This window comes from Epinephelus lanceolatus, chromosome 10 (genome assembly GCF_041903045.1).
Source record: "Epinephelus lanceolatus isolate andai-2023 chromosome 10, ASM4190304v1, whole genome shotgun sequence".
Taxonomy (NCBI): Eukaryota; Metazoa; Chordata; class Actinopteri; order Perciformes; family Serranidae; genus Epinephelus; species Epinephelus lanceolatus.
Genome location: NC_135743.1, coordinates 36,675,735 through 36,692,293, shown reverse-complemented (window position 1 = coordinate 36,692,293; position 16,559 = coordinate 36,675,735). Strand labels below are relative to the sequence as shown.

Genomic DNA, 16,559 nt, shown 5'->3' with positions numbered 1-16,559 from the left:
GTGTGAGTGTGTGTTTGTGTGTGAGTGTGTCTGTGCTCATCTGTCCCACTTTTTGTGTAGACACAACTAACAAATATGTGGAACGAGTATGTAATTTAAAAAACACAGTCACAAACAGCAGTGATACTAGGCTATTTCTAAAATTACATTGAAAAAAAAAAGACCTAATGTTGCGATAGTTTCAGCTTGCTGGGAAGCTGAATGTAAGGCTTTGTGGGCAACTTAGGGGCTCTTAGTGCTTTTGCTTCTGTCTGAACCTGGTATTCTCACCCAGATGCATTCTCAAGTACTGAATTTGAGTTGATTTAACATGAATTGGTACTCAGTAGTAGCCTACTGATGGAATTTGTTTGGTACCCAGCCCTAGTTATGGAGCAGATTCATAATGTTCCAGGATATGTAATGTTATATGTTGTTTCTTTCTCAAGTTTAAACGTTATTTATTTGTGCAGATGTGTCCTCACGTCAGTTTGGGCCAATTCATGTCAAACTGTGTCTTTCCATTTACTCTGTATGCAATCACGCTGCCTGTAAAGTTTACTACGCATTCTGTCTGAACACACAGGTTTGTGATATACTTGTGACTGTATTTGTAATAGTAGATGACCCTGGGGATGAACACAGACCTTCAGTTAGCTTTTGTTAGCTTTAGTTACCTTCCGTAGCAATTCAGGTTTAGCCAGCACGAACCATAGCACTGCGGGTTCTGATCCAGCACATTTCAGGGTTTTTGTTTTTTTTTTTTCGTGAAAACTTTATGCCATTTATCTTGTAGCTTGTTTACCTTACTTTACGTTCTGATATAATGGCCCAACTGTTCATGGACTTGAGCACTTCTAACTCTCTAAAAGAACACAGGATATGTGGGGTAACCCAGTGCATCTGAACCCATAGCTAAACCAGTACATCAGAGGGTTAGGTCTCAGAGGTTGAAGAGTGAACTATGTAAAAAGAATCTGTTAATATCAAGTTAAATCACTTTCATCATGCCTGCATCACAGCCTGTAATCACACTTGCTCACTGTACAGGATGGTGCAAGCATAGTATCCTAATTGAGACACAAAAATACACGTTTTTTGAAGCTTAGCCTTTTATTTCTCCATCCAGCAGTGTTTTTCCCAAAATATTGCTTCAAATTCATTAAGATGATTAAGGAAACACTACTATCCACTGTCATCTGGGATTGTCAGGTTATCGCTGTGTGTGGCTGTGTGCATGCCTCTGTGCTTTCACTGACTCGTTGGATAAGACACCCAAATCTTGTTAGAAGAGTTCTGGACCTTCCCTGCTTGACAGCTGATTATCCAATTTATAATCTGCTGTTATCTAATACCCCCAAGCCAGCTGCTGAGATTAACACGGCAGCTCTCTGATACAAGTTCAACCTTCAGCTTTTAGGTCTTACTGCCCAACAACAACTTTCACTCTTACAAATATGTGTACAGCATAACAAAAGGCATACATTTGTCATCTCCTAGTGTTGCTTGTTTTGGGTTCCTTTGCAATGTCAGGAATTTTTGAGAGTCTGTTTTTTCATACTTGACCTTTTTTTCTCCCATCAGTTGATTTTAGAAACTTGCTGCAGACAAGAATGGAGTTATTTAGAAGTGAGTTTCTAACAGTGACAGTGTGGGGTGTTTCCTTTTCCAAAGGAACAACTTCTAAAGGGTTTGCCTCGGAAAGAGAAGTTGTTTTCTCTTCCGCCCATGCTGTTGCTTCCTGAGTCTTCAGGAGGAAGGAATTCCCTCTAGTGCCGGTTACCCACCCTACATCCTAACACACACATGCACACACAAAGAAGCTGGTTACATGACTTTGAGTGCTGTGCCGAAAGTCTAAAAGCAGTAAAAGGCCCTATCAGAAGGTCAAATGAGGTGGTCTGTAGTATCAGATCTTTGTGGGGGGGTTTAAAAAATGAAAATCTCTCTCTGCTTTACTGTTGTTTATTTATCTCCTGTACCAACAGCTGTGTCTCCTTTATCATCCCCCAACCCTTCATTATAATGACCAGCACCTCATCCCACCTTCAAAAGCAGCCCATGTGAAACAGCATGTACCAGTACAACTTTTGAACATGGTGGACAATCCTCAACCCAAGCTTTATCTTAAACACAGTGTTTCACCTTGAGGCATCACCAGTCAGCCCATTAATCCCAGGACTTAGGCTTTAGTCTAAATAATTTATCCCTCAACCAATATACCCACCTGACACTCAGACTCTCATTTCAGTGTCTTACATCATCTGATCTCTTTGTGCTTTGCTGTTCCCTTCACTCTTGTCTCTGCTTTACTCCTCAGCAGGATCTTTGCAGTCATATATAGCTTCAGGCTTTATTAAATGACTTTTCCCTGCGCTGTGTTGATTCTCTCTGCCCTGTGTGGCATTTCATCTTGTGTCTCTTTCCATGTGCCTCTCACTCAGCTGCACATACCCTTACTCACGGCAGTCCAGTGGGGAGTGGTTTTCACTTGGCTGACCTCACTCCACCCTCCTCACTACCCCACCCTAATCTGGGCCCCACTGCGCTCCATTCAACCGGCCAGCAGATGCTTTTCAGATGAATGTAATCAGCCCAAAGCTGTTCATACTCACAGCTTGGGTCAGTGGAGGATGGGGTAAAGAGGGTCTTTGGTTGGCCCTCAAATAGTTTGTCTTCCCACACTGCACACCCCCAGTCTTTGTCTGATACTCAAGCCCTGCCCCAGATAAACTTGACATAATGCAAAGCACATTTTGGAAGTGGAGGTGAGGTGACACTTCAACAGATGAGTATGCATAAATTCTGAATGTGCTTAAATGTGCACACGCCTGCACGTCTCCTGCTCTGATTGAATAAATATGTTTTAAAATAATGAAGATCAAAACACCAAAAGAAATACAGGCCAAATCACATAGGGATTGTGTGTAGGGCCGTAACGGTACATGTATTTGTGTTGAACCGTTCGGTACGCAACTTTCGGTTCGGCACGACCCTGTACCGAATTATTGGGCGCAGGATATTATTTTATTTTATTTTGTTTTATTTTAATTCCGTTTTTGCGAGCCGAACCATTTAAAATATCTAGTTCCCCGACGGACATAATTGAGTGACGGACCGAGTCCCGTAAATGTCCGCTTTCACTTTGTGCAACGCATTCTCGCATTTTGACAACATGGCAAGTGAGCCTGACGAACCTGAAGACCCACCCGCAAACCATAAGTCCTCCGTTTGGGAACACTTTGGTTTCAGGGTAAAATACGAAGATGGAAATAAACAAGTGGACAAGACAAAAGCAGTGTGCCGACACTGCAGAACAGCGGTCGGGTATGTACTTGGAAACACGTCTAACATGCTAACGCATCTAAAGCGACACCACCCGAGTTTGAGCGTTAACCGACACGACTAGAAAAAGCAATCTGGTGCAAACTACGATATCGTTGTCGTTTAAAAAGAAAGAGCGTTTCTCTGACCATTGCGCTAAAGAAATAATCAACGCCATTGGAGTTGAGTAAAATTGTTTAAGCTGCACTTTAGATATAAGCATGTTTTGTTTACTGCACTTTAACAAAGTGGGAAAGCTAAGTAAGTTCCTAGTAAAACTGAATCTGAGCAGGCTTTAAAGCTGACCAGCTGCACTATACTTTTTATTTGAATTGAGTAAAACTGTTAAAGCAGAAATGTATATTTATATTTTTCATTCAAAAAATGTGTTTAAAAAACAGCAGGATTTTATTTTTCACTTTTATATTTCTATTTTCATTCAAACAGTGTGAAAAAGCAGGATTTTATATATATTTGTTTCATTCAAAAATTGTGTAAAAAGAGTTAACTGCTGTGGTGGTATGTTTTAATAAGGTTACCAATAAGTAAAAGATATTTAATAGTTGTCTATTTTTTTCATTACTGCACTGAAAAAAAAACAAACCATGAGTTGTGTACCGAGGTACGTACCGAACCGAGATTTTTGTGTACCGTTACACCCCTAATTGTGTGGCTTTAGTGGCCACTAAACCTGCTTAAGTAAGATAAAAAGAAAGCGTGTCTTTTTCAAAGCACCCACACATGGTGAAATGCACTTCTAACTGCGCTTCCAAGCAAGTAGCATCTCAGTGCTCCTGTGTTATTTGCACGTATTTAAATGAGGCAATATGCATACATTTAGTGTAAAATTGTCCCCTTTTTATGCAAATGAGCCTCACTGCTAAAACTGTCTAATACACAAAGATTGGTACTAATAGCCACACACTGACAGTGAAATTAGTAGCATCTTTAGAGAGTTGGTGGTAACTGAAGCACATTTATAAGGGGTGTCACACCCAGAATTTCCAGTGACCACGGAGCAGTGGCTGTAACTAGGCGAAGGCATCGTCATGCCAGGCGTACTTGTGAGCTGATAATTTGAAAGAGAATCACTTTACAGTTTGCATTATCTTTATCTCTCTGCTGTTGCTCTGCCTACTGCGTACCTAATGCAAAGGTAACATTTATACTTTGCCACAGTCAGGGATAATTGCAATCAGACATGAAAAAGGGGCAAATTGCACTCAGCTGGAAAACATTATGGGTGTGTTTGCACTGTAATGTCATTACAGCAATATCTTTTGTGAATTGGACCTTAAGATAGGCAGATAGCTGTTGCAAATAATATGCAATTCATGGTGCTGTCAGTTGTCACAATCCATGCATTGTGAATTTGCCTGATAATGTTTTACAGGAACAAAAAGCACCAACACTATATCACAATATTTACTGCTACAATCAATGATGCAGTTTCTCAACTGGACAGATTTTATTTCTGCAAGAAAACTTTTCAGACAGCCCCTCATATATCAACATGCTGTGGGTTTTCTCCCTGTTCACAAATGTCTTACTTGTGGAAAGATAAATTAATGACAAGGCCATTGCTGTGTATATAAAAACTATGTAAATCAGCTGCTATATAAAGTGGAACAATCTAAAATAGAACTTAATAACCATCATTGCAACCTTGAAACCCACCAGCTATTGATCCAATGACAATAAGCCTCTAAGGGCTACAGCCATCAGGAGATCTGGTGTAGCAATTGGAAATCTGGGCAAAGACCTCCTCTTCTGTGTGCCGGTCATTTTGGCTAATTTCTATAAACAGATATCTGCATATGAATACAGATCATTTTAAAAAATTACTAACATAAAGCTACATTGTTGTGCGATAATGGCCAGTTGTTAGCAAGATTGCATTTCGGCCGATGAGTCGGCCTCTACACTGTTTGCATGCAACTCAAACATAATTGATCAATACTACTCAGAAAACAAACAGACTACAGATGGAAATCAGAAGGCTTCAAATTCCAAATCTCATCCCATTACTTACAGATTCTGCAGAATCTCTTTATAGAGATTACCGTCATTGTTAAAGAAAGAAATTGGAAACTACCAGCAGCCCATTAGTCTAACTTAGCGCAGCAGTTACAGTCTGCCCACCAGAACACTTTGTATCTAGTTTGTTTAACTGTTTCTTGGCTCGGAGCAGTGACTGGAGCTTTAGAGGTGCTGGCAGGTGGATTTTGTTTCCTTTATAAGGACTCAGGCTAACTGTTCCCCCCTGTTTCCAGTATTTATGTTGAGCTAAGGTAACTGGCTGCAGCCTGTAGCTTCAAATTTAGCATTCAGACTTGACAGTGGTATCAATTTCACCCTGGGAAGAAAGCAAATAAGTGTATTTCCCAAAATGCCAAACTATTGCTTTATTTTACTTTTGAATATTTTCCCACATTTTGCAGCCTCAAGTCTGCTTGAGTAGCATTTCTGTTATTGTTTGAAGACAGAAGTTTCTGACATTTTTCTGCCAAACACTGCTACCTGAAAGAGTCCAGGCTGATGTGCATCATTAACTCTGACAGTGCTAACCATGTGTCTATTTAGTCTCCACTCTGCTAATGAGAAATCGTAACAGAACCCGTATTCCCTCCTCCCTGATTGACACCATTACTGATTTTCTTGTTACTTCGCTGTAAATCACATTATATTTGAAATCTGATATTTTTGTCGAGGTGTGTGTCTTCAGCTTATCTCACAGTATTATTATATAAATGAAATAAAAACGCAATTGAAACTGGAGCTTCTATATTCCCCACTTCCCTAAAGTAATGACGAAGGTTATTAAGTTTCTTATTCATTTCTTCTCCACACTCCTTTGTACAGATACAGTTCTTTTATTAGTCATGTGTTGAATAAATCACTGAAGTCCTAAAGGAATTAACGAGTGACAACACAGAGAGAAGGTCCATTTCTTATAACTAAAGTTGTATCCTGATCATAGCTCTTCTATCTTTAGAACCAAATCATGACAAAATCAAATTTTGTTGCTGAAAAAAAAACCCAGAAAATTGCCTTAAAAGCACAATAAAAACCACCCATCTCTGTACATCATTGCCCCTCCCAAAGGTCATAAATTGTTGTAAAAACAAACTTGGTGTAAATAGCACAGCATGTTGCTTATTTTGGTTCAGTGAGTCAAAGCACAAGTTCATAAGTGCAGTTTGTCTGGTGCACATTCCTTTTTTAATCACATTTGTTTCTGTGAACTGGGAAAAAAACAAAGTATGAACGACTTCTGATTTGATTTCTTCTTTCCTCTCTGTTCACCTTTTCTACATTAGTCTGTCTGCAGCACTGAGCTCGTCTTTTACCAGCTTCTCTGTATGTAAGAATCTGCGTGCATGCATCTGTGTGTCCATGTGTGTGTGTGTGTGTCAGATGACCTATTGAAATCATTGCGGTGCAGTGTGCCTGTTACCAAGGCAACACAGGCTTCTCCGTCTCTCTCTCTTTCTCTCCCTCTGTCTCTCTCTCTGTCTCCCCTCCCCTTTTCATTTCCCCTCCACACAAGAGCGAGGTCATGTGACCGTGCTGACGTCAAGCTGGAGAGGCAGGCGGGCAGAGGAGTGAGTTAGTTTGTGGGCTTTTAACGTACCTCCTGCTCAGACTAGGAGTCTCTGGGAGTCTGTCAGTCGCCGTTAGCTCTGTCTCAGTCGCACAGTCCGTCTTCTCCTTACCCCCCTCCGCTGTTCTCTCCCCCCTCTCTCGTGCTCTCATCTTTGTTTCTCTCTGGTGCTCTTCTTTATACTCGCCTGTTGCTTCTTCTTGTGCTGCTCCTGCTGCTTCCACAAACTTAGTCTTGAGAGAAAGTGCTGGGTGATGGACTGCTGAACGGCTTGCTACAAAGTGAGGTAAGCTTCCTGTGTTTTTTCTTTGTATGTGTATTGGGTGCTTTAGCAACTAGTGGTTGCTTCCAGAGGGGTGTGCAGTAAGTTAAAGCTGGATAAAGGAGAGCTCTCACTTCGTGAGTCACATACTTGTGCAGAGGGGAAGTTGTCTTTTTAGATGAATTCCCTGACAGAGAGTGAGTGAGGCTCTCTGTATGTCGGGGAAACTCTTCATGCCCCCTTTATTCATTCGCCTAAACATAAGAGTCAAAAAAGTGCAGAAATGTAGTGTGATGTTTGAGGTTTCAAGGGAGATCCCTGATCGGGGTGTGATCTTGAAGACTAGCTGCTTTCTTTCTCAGCACACACAGCCAGATCTGTTTTCAAACCCCCTGCAGGAAGTGAGTGCACGATAGAAGAGAGAGAGGAGGAGAGTGTGATCATTACGGGGGCTGAGTGTGTTGTGTAGCTGGAGGTGATGGGCAGCTCCACATGGCTTTTCCTCTCAAAGCGTTGCTAATGTTAGAGGCAGTAGTGTGGGCTGGAGCTGCTGGCTGTGTCTGCCGGAGAGTCAGAGGCAGGGAGGGGGGCAGAGCAGCTGCCACCTGCCCCCCTCAGAGGGGATGGGAAAACCTCAGGGGTATGCACTGCGAAAATGCAACTTGCAGTCTCAAGGTCAGCTGTGATTTTTTTTTTTTTTTTTTTTCTTAAGAAATTCAGTAATGGGGTGAGATAAGGGCATTTTCAGGAATTTTCTTGACAAGTGTCTCACTTGAAAACCCCCTCCCTCACCATTTGCCCTGCACACACACCTCCCTGTGTGCCTCAGACAATAGCATGCCAGCCCACATTTAGCCCAAACAGGGTGGAAAGAAAGGGAAATGTGCATAACAAGTGGTTTGGATCTCCCTACAATACTCCACACTTTCTCACTCTCTCCTCCTCCTTCGCTCTGTACTTCCTAGAACTCCACTGCTGTGAGACTTTATCTCTACCTCTCATTCACTCTCCTCAGCAGTGCCTCCCTCCTCCAACTTAATGAAGTGGAGACAAGCCAAGAGCACGTAACAGGTCTTTGTCACCGCCTGAAGTATTCTAGTTGCAGATATCTTCTGACTCCATCCAATTAAATGCTCAGATTAGGACACAAATTTGGATTTGCCGTGCTGATTAGATTGGATTTACAGTTTGGTTTGGAGGTTGTTGTGACATAATACCTTACATGGCCTATTTGAATACAAGTATTTTTATCAGCGAACAGCATTAGGTTATATAAGGCAAATATGTAATAGATTTCAAGTTGTTCAGTGGAGGTGATCATGTACTTATCTCTCCTAAATGGTGAATACTCAAACTTTTATGACCTCATAGTGAATATTTCAGCAGGATATCTTTCCTTTACTGAGAATCACAGAAGAAGACTCAAAGTTACAAGAATTTTGACACAAGTTTAGAGCATGTATTAATCTTTCTGCCGTGTATACTGTCAGCGTAAAGCAGCTCCAAATGTCCTGTAAGCCTGAGGGTACATCACTCAGAAGTGTCTTCCTGTTGTGAAATGAGCTGCATGAATACCACAAGAGGCCATTTTGAGTTAAGAGACAGAAAATTCATGTCTAACAAAATAATACTTTGTGCACAAGCATACTGTTATCTAATGTTTGTGTGTTATGAGCTGGGTATGTTGGCAGCATTTATGATGAGGAAAGGGGCACTGCCGCACACACCTCCAGCATACAGCCAGTAGCTTTATCTGACATCCTGCAGCAGTGGATAATTCTCTTAGTGCGTGTGCATGTGTGTGTGTTTGTGTGTGCTGTTGAACGTTTTCCAGCAAGGTTTTTGCAGACAACATCGTGCTGGAGGTGGACAAATATAATACAAACTAAATTTGTACAAAATTTTCAGAATGTAATAATCTTGCATTATAAAAGCTAAGTAGTGAAAGACATCTGGAGACTGAATTTATGAAGTGAAGGAGGTGGCAGCTGTAGATGATCACATATGGCTGATTTTGGTGCTGTATTCACACGATGGCATGTTTATTTAAGTCAGAAAGTCGAAAGGTGATGTACTACTACATGCATCTACTGTTGTTTAGAGGAATGTTTATGTGTGTGATGCCAAACCTGCATATGAAACTAGATTTACAATCAGAAGTTAAAAAGTCACACACACACACACACACACACATAATTGTATTGGTTCTTAACAGTTTTGCAGGTTACTGCAATCTGTTGTGTAAAATTTTATTTGATACTTCCAACCAGCTCTTTCATTTCACACATGCACACACACACACACACACACACACACTCACATTAGAGTTAATGGGATGACTGAGTGGGGTAAGGTGGTTACCATGGTATTTGCTCATTTTGTTCACTGGCTTACATTTACACAGAACACACACCAGGCACAGGTCAGGCTTTTTACCAGTTTTTCTCCCTGGGGTTGGTTTATCTCTGGGTTTAAAGGTGGCATAACTGCTTTACTGATATTGTGTGTATTTTTCGACATCAATTACTAGTTTACTGGTTGTTTACCTCTTACATTGTGCTAGAATTGATACCATAGTACTGCAGCTTAAGTTTATTAATGTCCTTATAACAACAAGGTAACATTACAGCAGCAAGCTTGTCAGTTTTCTCGTGCATCCTGCAAGAAGTGACAGTTGGCTTTTTGGAGTTGCAGTTTTTGTTAGAGCCAATTAACACTTCCTGTCGCTGATTCAGAGTTAAAGCTTTACACTGAACTAGTCCATGTAAAGGTCGTAGGCTAACCTTAACACTTCATAAATGAAGCAATACATTCGGCAAGGGTGCAGGTGTTTGGGATTTCAGGTGTTTTTGGATTTGGCTCAGTGTTAGTGATCACTCAGTGTGCAGGGTTGTTTTAAGAACGATTTACCAGATTAAGAATGGTGGTTAACTGTGCCCAGATTAATGGTTAAGATGGACACATATAGCCACAACATGACCGGTTCTGTTCCTGCTAGTGACCTTTGTTGCATTTCATTCCCCTCTCTCTTATCATTTCCTGTCTGTGTCTATACTGTCACTATCTGATCAAGGTAAAATTACCCCAAAAAAATCTTAACTGTGAAACGCCCTGTGGTGCACTCTCCTATCACTGTTGCAAAACTATAGGCTGTATGAAATAATGCATATAGCTACCATGATGTCGTCTATTAGTTTGTGGATTTCCATTTTGAAGCCTTCAGTTCGGCATTTTGCCCGTTGCCAGCTTGGGTTTTTGGAGCCAGAGGTGACCATATTCGGAGGGTGGCACTGCAGAGGAGTGAAGGGTGGATCTGACTGATAAGCCAAGGACACTATTGGACACTTTTCCCGCCCTTCAGCTATCTGCGTGTTACCATTTTAAAAATCCCCCATGGTACAAGAAACAACAAAAATCTCAGAGCTAACAACTTACAGTTTTGACAAAGATTTGGATCATGCAGTAAGGCATGCGGTTTCAATGAATAAAACAACTTATGAACACACCTTGGAAAAAGCCCATACTTCGTCTCGCAGGACCCTCATGCCCGATGTTGATATGTTTTCTGATACGAGCTGATTTGAAACATCTTTTGAAACGTCTCCAGTCAAACGATACCTGAATGCGATCCTTTTTGCAATGGAGGTCTAATCTCGCGCCACCAGATCAACAGACTTTCTGTTCTGACTCATTTTCAGCCCTGGAGTTTCATGCCTCAGACTGGCCCACTTTAGATCACGACCTATTATAACCTTACATGTTAAGTCTACGATAGTGCACTGTTCTTTAAAGCCTTGTAATTCAGTGTATTTTTCTAAAATATTTCCAATTCAGTGCAAGTAAGGGTTGCTTCACAATGTAGAGATGAGTGCACATCTCCAACATTACTGTTTACAACACAACATCCTTTTCAACAATATCAGAATCTATATTCTGTTCCAATAAGTGTTCACAGATATCCAAACCTGGGTTTTTTCGAGACCAAAGTGGCAAAGGCCTGTGGCAGGGGGCATCTTGACAGCTGTACTTTTAGATACGGTCCCCCCCTCTATTAAATATGAAAGGAGGCCCCCACATGCTTGAGCTTTACACTGCTGACTTGTATAATCAGAACAGACATGTCCTGTGATTTTCAGCCTTCTATGATTATATTTACCCATTACAGCAGGCACATCCTGACAGCTGAGAATATTACTGTCAGGTATTGTCCCCCCTCTATTAAATAAAGGAGGCTGAAAATCACAGGACATGTCTGTTCTAATGATACATGTCAGCGGTACTGAAATGTGTGTTTCTCTTCTATAATACACATTCTACATCTCAGAGGCGACGTCTTTCCACATACGGGCTTCCTTCGCCTTTCAAACGGGGCAGAGCTCCGTGGGAAACAGGAGGAGAGACACAGCCCGAGCGCGAACCGGGATCTGACACAACACCGGATGCGCGCCGCTACACTTTGTGAGCGTGCATGATGCGCGTCTACATTGAAAGTAATGGGTTTGTGCACGTAAAAGATGCTACATCTGAACACCCCCCATGCATACACACATCAGGGTGCATCTGCAAAAAAAAAAAAAAAAAAGAAAAAAAAGCTGCCAGTGGAGGCAGCAGGGACAGCGGTAGCAGCATACATGATGCCCAGTGCCATGACTGAACACTGGCCCAATAAAAAAATAAAAAAAACTGAACACCGGCCCTCACGGACCAAACATCAGGGTGGCCCACTGGGAATTGTCCTGGTCCTCCCGATGAGCCACTCCGGGCCTGGTTGCCACTATCAACGGAGCCGCTCTCCTCTCGCAGAATCTGCCCAGTTAGCACAAGCTAACACAGCATTGGCGCTAACACCCAACACTGACCCAGTAAACGGTCCCAACAAACCCACAGTGATACCTAAGTGGCTCAACTCTGTCATTAAACCCATCAGTGACCGTTTGCTGTTTGATGCCAACAGTCAGCTCTGTTGCTGTGTTTCCCCCTACATTATTTTGCAAGAGCACCATTACTGCATTCTAGGCTTGGCACCAAGCAGGATGATTGTAATTGGTTTAGAGAAATAAAAAAAAGCCTACAGCAGAAAAGTAATATGGTGATTCCAGCCCTTTCTCAAGGGCTGACAGTGCTGTGGAGATAAGTCTTGCTACACACGACTATAGAGACCAAAATCTGCCTTTGGTAAGACCAACATCAATACTGTCACGACCCAGAAAATCATCACTACATGATCTGCTTCCTGTATCAAATGTATCTTCAGATGTAGGTAAATTATTTTCTGTATTAATGCTGCACCAAGAATTTCAGGCAAATTGAAAATATACAACGGCAGACAGTACTGAATTACATAATCATGCATTGTCATTTGTTGAAGGTGATTAGTTCCTAGGCTGCCAGTGTTTTTTGCCTGCTCTACAGTTACTACCATCAGACCTCTCCACAAAGGCTGTCCATGCCACCTGAGTATAATTGTGTGTTTGTAAGTGTGCAGTATGTGTCTGTGTGGTTGCAGGTGGGTGAAAATGGAGTGGCAGTTAGTTGCATGAAAAACACTGAGCGTGTGTCTATTCTTTACATACGAGTGCAGAAGATTTCTGTGTGTCCGTGTGAGAGTGAATGTGTGTTTCTGTGTGGAACAAATGGGGATCCAGTGTTGCATTAGGTTTAAAATAAAAGTCCAAAATGATTTAAGAGGTAAGTTATATCATGGAAAAAGGTGACTTGACTAGTGTCTTCCTGTGGCAGAGCCCACACATACACAGAGACAGCTGTATTTGTATTTGATGTATTTATGCCCACATCCGTTTAAGAGAACCTGGAGAAAACTGTGTAATTCTGCTCCACACAAGCTCAGCTGAACCATATGAACCAGGTTGCTATAACATCCTGTTTTGTACTTAAGGGAGTCTCATGTAACACTGGTGGAAACTAACTTGAAGGCAGTTTATGTAACTGGTGATTTATGACCAGAGCCAGAGAGGGAGACAGAAACAGAGAGAAATGGAAAGAAAGAGCGTTTAAGTGAGAAGGATACTCAGAGATAAGAGAAGAGACAGACACTTGGTGAGACAGTTAGATGTTTTTCCTGCTTGGATTCCTCTCAGCCTTTTATCAGTGTGTCAAATAATGGCTTCTTTAAGTAATGGAGCAAATTACGACACTGTATCAAGGAATGCAGGGCTCTGACTTTGATGCATTTTACTATTATTATTCAGAGAAAGAGCTTGTTTCTGATTGTTTAAGATAACCATTAATTTAATACATGTCAAAAGTGTTGAGAGCAACAAACTACTGACATTCCACCCACACTGCTAAGTGTAGTGATAGTGGTAAGTGATTATAGCCTGTAGGAAACACCTCGCTCTGAGTGTGTGTCTGTATGTGTGTGTGTGTTGCAGTTTTAGTTTCGTCGGCTATTTTAGATTTAGCTTAAAAAAAACGCTTTTTAGTTTGCGTCACATTTTAGTCATTAATATCCTTCCTAGTTTTAGTGTACTTTTTTGTTGATGAAAAGTCATTACATTTAAGTCAACTTCCAGTCATTACTTTTAATCAAAACATTTGCTCTTGTTCAACTAATTCAGTGTGGCCAATGCAGGTATTTCACATTGGAATTAAGGTGACAGGTTGTATCAAGCATTGAAATTTCATTTAGACATATTTTTGACATGATTTCTACATATTTACAAACTTGTATTTCTCCAGGAGAGTTTGTGACCGTTTTAAAGGATGATTTATAACCACATACTTACTGATCACCATTTGAAAAGCTTTAAACCTCAAACTTTGAGACCGCAAATGACTTATTTGAGACAACTACTTGTACCCAGGTTCACTGTAAACTCTGACTTAGCGATGTCACTGTTAAGAAGCAGAAAAATCCCTTTATTTCAGCCTGAATTTTTTCTAAATCTGCTCCAAGAGTCAGTGATTGAAACTTGACTTTCAGCTCCGTCTGAGGAAGTTCAGTGTTTACTTACAGCAGTGCTACACTTACAGATAACCGAGCTCCCTACCTGCCCATGAAGCTTTCAGCCACTGGTGTAATCAGCTCCACAAACCATTCAACATCTCCACCATCCACAGTCAGCCACACCGCTACTTATTTACTGACAGATTACAGCTCAAAGCTTGTGCTAATTGCTGACACTGCTCCGATTTGAGTGTTTTGCAGGCTAGCAAAACGTCCTTGCGCCAACTATTCAGTTCCAATCTTGTACCACTCAAACATTCCAATAGCTCACCACCAACATTTTATTCCCGTCTTGTCTCATCAGTGAAAAAAAAAACATGTTAGTTAAAACATAGAGAAAAGTCATTGTACATTTTTCACCATAGTTTTCATTAACAGAATTAACACTAGTTCCTTGTTCTCAGCAATTGGCTTTTGTTGTAAAGTTTATTTTAAAAACTCAGTGTTTCACATTTTCCTCCATTCATTCTGCAGTTGGCATAAATGTGTATGGAAAAGCACAAGATAGGAACTGTGAAAGCACCTGCTCATCAAAACAACCTCAAAACAAATAAACAAACAACATTAAAACACACAAAACAATCTACAACATCGTTAGTGGTCTAAACATTTTTTGATATAATTTACAGATTTGTGTAGCATACAGACTCAACTTGAAGTGGAAAAGGTTGTAAAATGTGGGCACTCTTACATCAACACCCACTCAAAGAGAGTGCCGTTCACGTTAGAGCTCCTGGTCATAAATGGGGAACACAAGCATCAGTGGGTGAATGGGCTGTCACAGTTCACCGAAAGATACTTGACACACTGGGTTTGAGAACTCTGTGAGATTACCATGCTGTTTTGCATTCATATGTATTCAGCCATGGCACTGTTAAATGATTATGTTACACTCATCTGAGAATGTGTCTGTGTAGTGTAAATTTCAAAATATACTGAAGGAGCAGGTGTAGAAACAGGCATTTGACTGAAGTGTGGAAATGTTCAGGGTTCATGAAAAAACTGGAAAAGTCATGGAATTTGGAAAAAAGCCATTTTCAGCCCTGGAGACGTTTTTTGAAAAATAAATAAACCTGGAAAGTTTTGGAAAAGTTAAAGAGCTTTGCCTTATAAATACCTGTATAATAGAGTATACATGCTGTATTTAATAATGTTCGGGTATTTCAGTCAGGTCAGTCACGCGACTTGACATTATGTCGTTCTTTGGGTGGGTAACTGTCAGATGCTCATATACAGTATATGTACTTTTGGACTTGGCACTTATTTAAAAAAAACTGTCTAGTAAATTTTGATCAGTATGTGCCTAGCAAAAAACAAGGTTACAAGGCCATATATGTAGGTCTATGACAAAATATACAAGTAAAGGAAACCTTAATTGTGTAATCTCATGCCTTTACTGTCAAGTTTACCTAATTTTTCAAGCTTTAGGAATAAAACTAACCCACACTTTGCCATTTCATCCTGCTTTTTCATTTTCATCAAACCAAAAAAAAAAAATAGGATTTTTGTTCTGCATTCTTTCAATGGTTCACACAGGTTATCATATAAAGTATGAACGTGACTGAGAGCACAGGCTGAGATGGTCACAGAGCTCACTAACGCCTGCACTGCTGCATCCTGCAAAACCACAACTATACAGATGAGAACATTTTAGTTAGTCCCAGCAACTGAAACTCACAGCACAGTTACAGTTCTCTGCCAAGATATCGTGGTGGTTAGAGTTCGAAATTACTCATTGACTGTAGCAGCACCACCACCCTAGATAGATGTGCCATGCAATTATCAGACATTTTGTATTTTGTTTTGTTTAATTGCATATAGTATCACATTCAAAATTGTCTTGCATTTCTGTCAAGAACATCATAATCATACCATATCATCTATCTAACAAACACGACCAGCAGGGGAGACATGGAATAAAACACAAAGCAGCCGTTTGAGCTCGCCAGTCACTTATCTTGTGGTCTCCGCCTCACACACACTATATGTAGTTCAGTATTTTGAGAAGGTGCATGTGAACCACTGTGCTGAGGAACTGTAAAGCAAAATTCATTATAGAAATTCTTTTTCATATTTAGACACATGAACTGTACACACTTGAATTCACTCTAAGCATGTTTTTGTAAGCATGTAGAGGAAAATGAGTGCAAAAATTACTGTGTCAAATTCCTTGTGTGTGCGCGCATACTTGGTGATTAAAGCTGATTCTGATTCTATGGTTTGCAAATGCTCTGTATTTTATTGTTGTAATTTTGTTTAATTATATGTGAATCAAAAATGAGTCATTTTTACAATGCCTGCGTGGACTCCAGCAGTGACTGAGTGGCTGCAGTGACTGAGTGGCTGTGGCCTGGGACTCATCAGTGATAGTTAGAGGAGACCTCTGTAGTGTTAGTCTCCATCCTGGATCTTGGAAGAGGATC

At 40.8% G+C, this 16,559-nt stretch overlaps 1 protein-coding gene across 3 annotated transcripts in view; it reads left to right on the top strand.

Moving 5' to 3' along the window:
- The window catches only part of ncalda (neurocalcin delta a), a 97,010-nt gene that overhangs the window by 34,921 nt on the left and 45,530 nt on the right, over positions 1 to 16,559 (top strand). The window contains exon 1 of one of the 3 annotated variants that reach the window (XM_033640520.2): positions 6,895 to 7,193. The exons of the other annotated variants lie outside the window; for them this stretch is intronic. The gene's annotated coding sequence lies outside the window, so the exon portion shown is untranslated. Of the gene's footprint in view, positions 1 to 6,894; positions 7,194 to 16,559 lie in introns of those variants that run through there. 3 annotated transcript variants of the gene reach the window in all.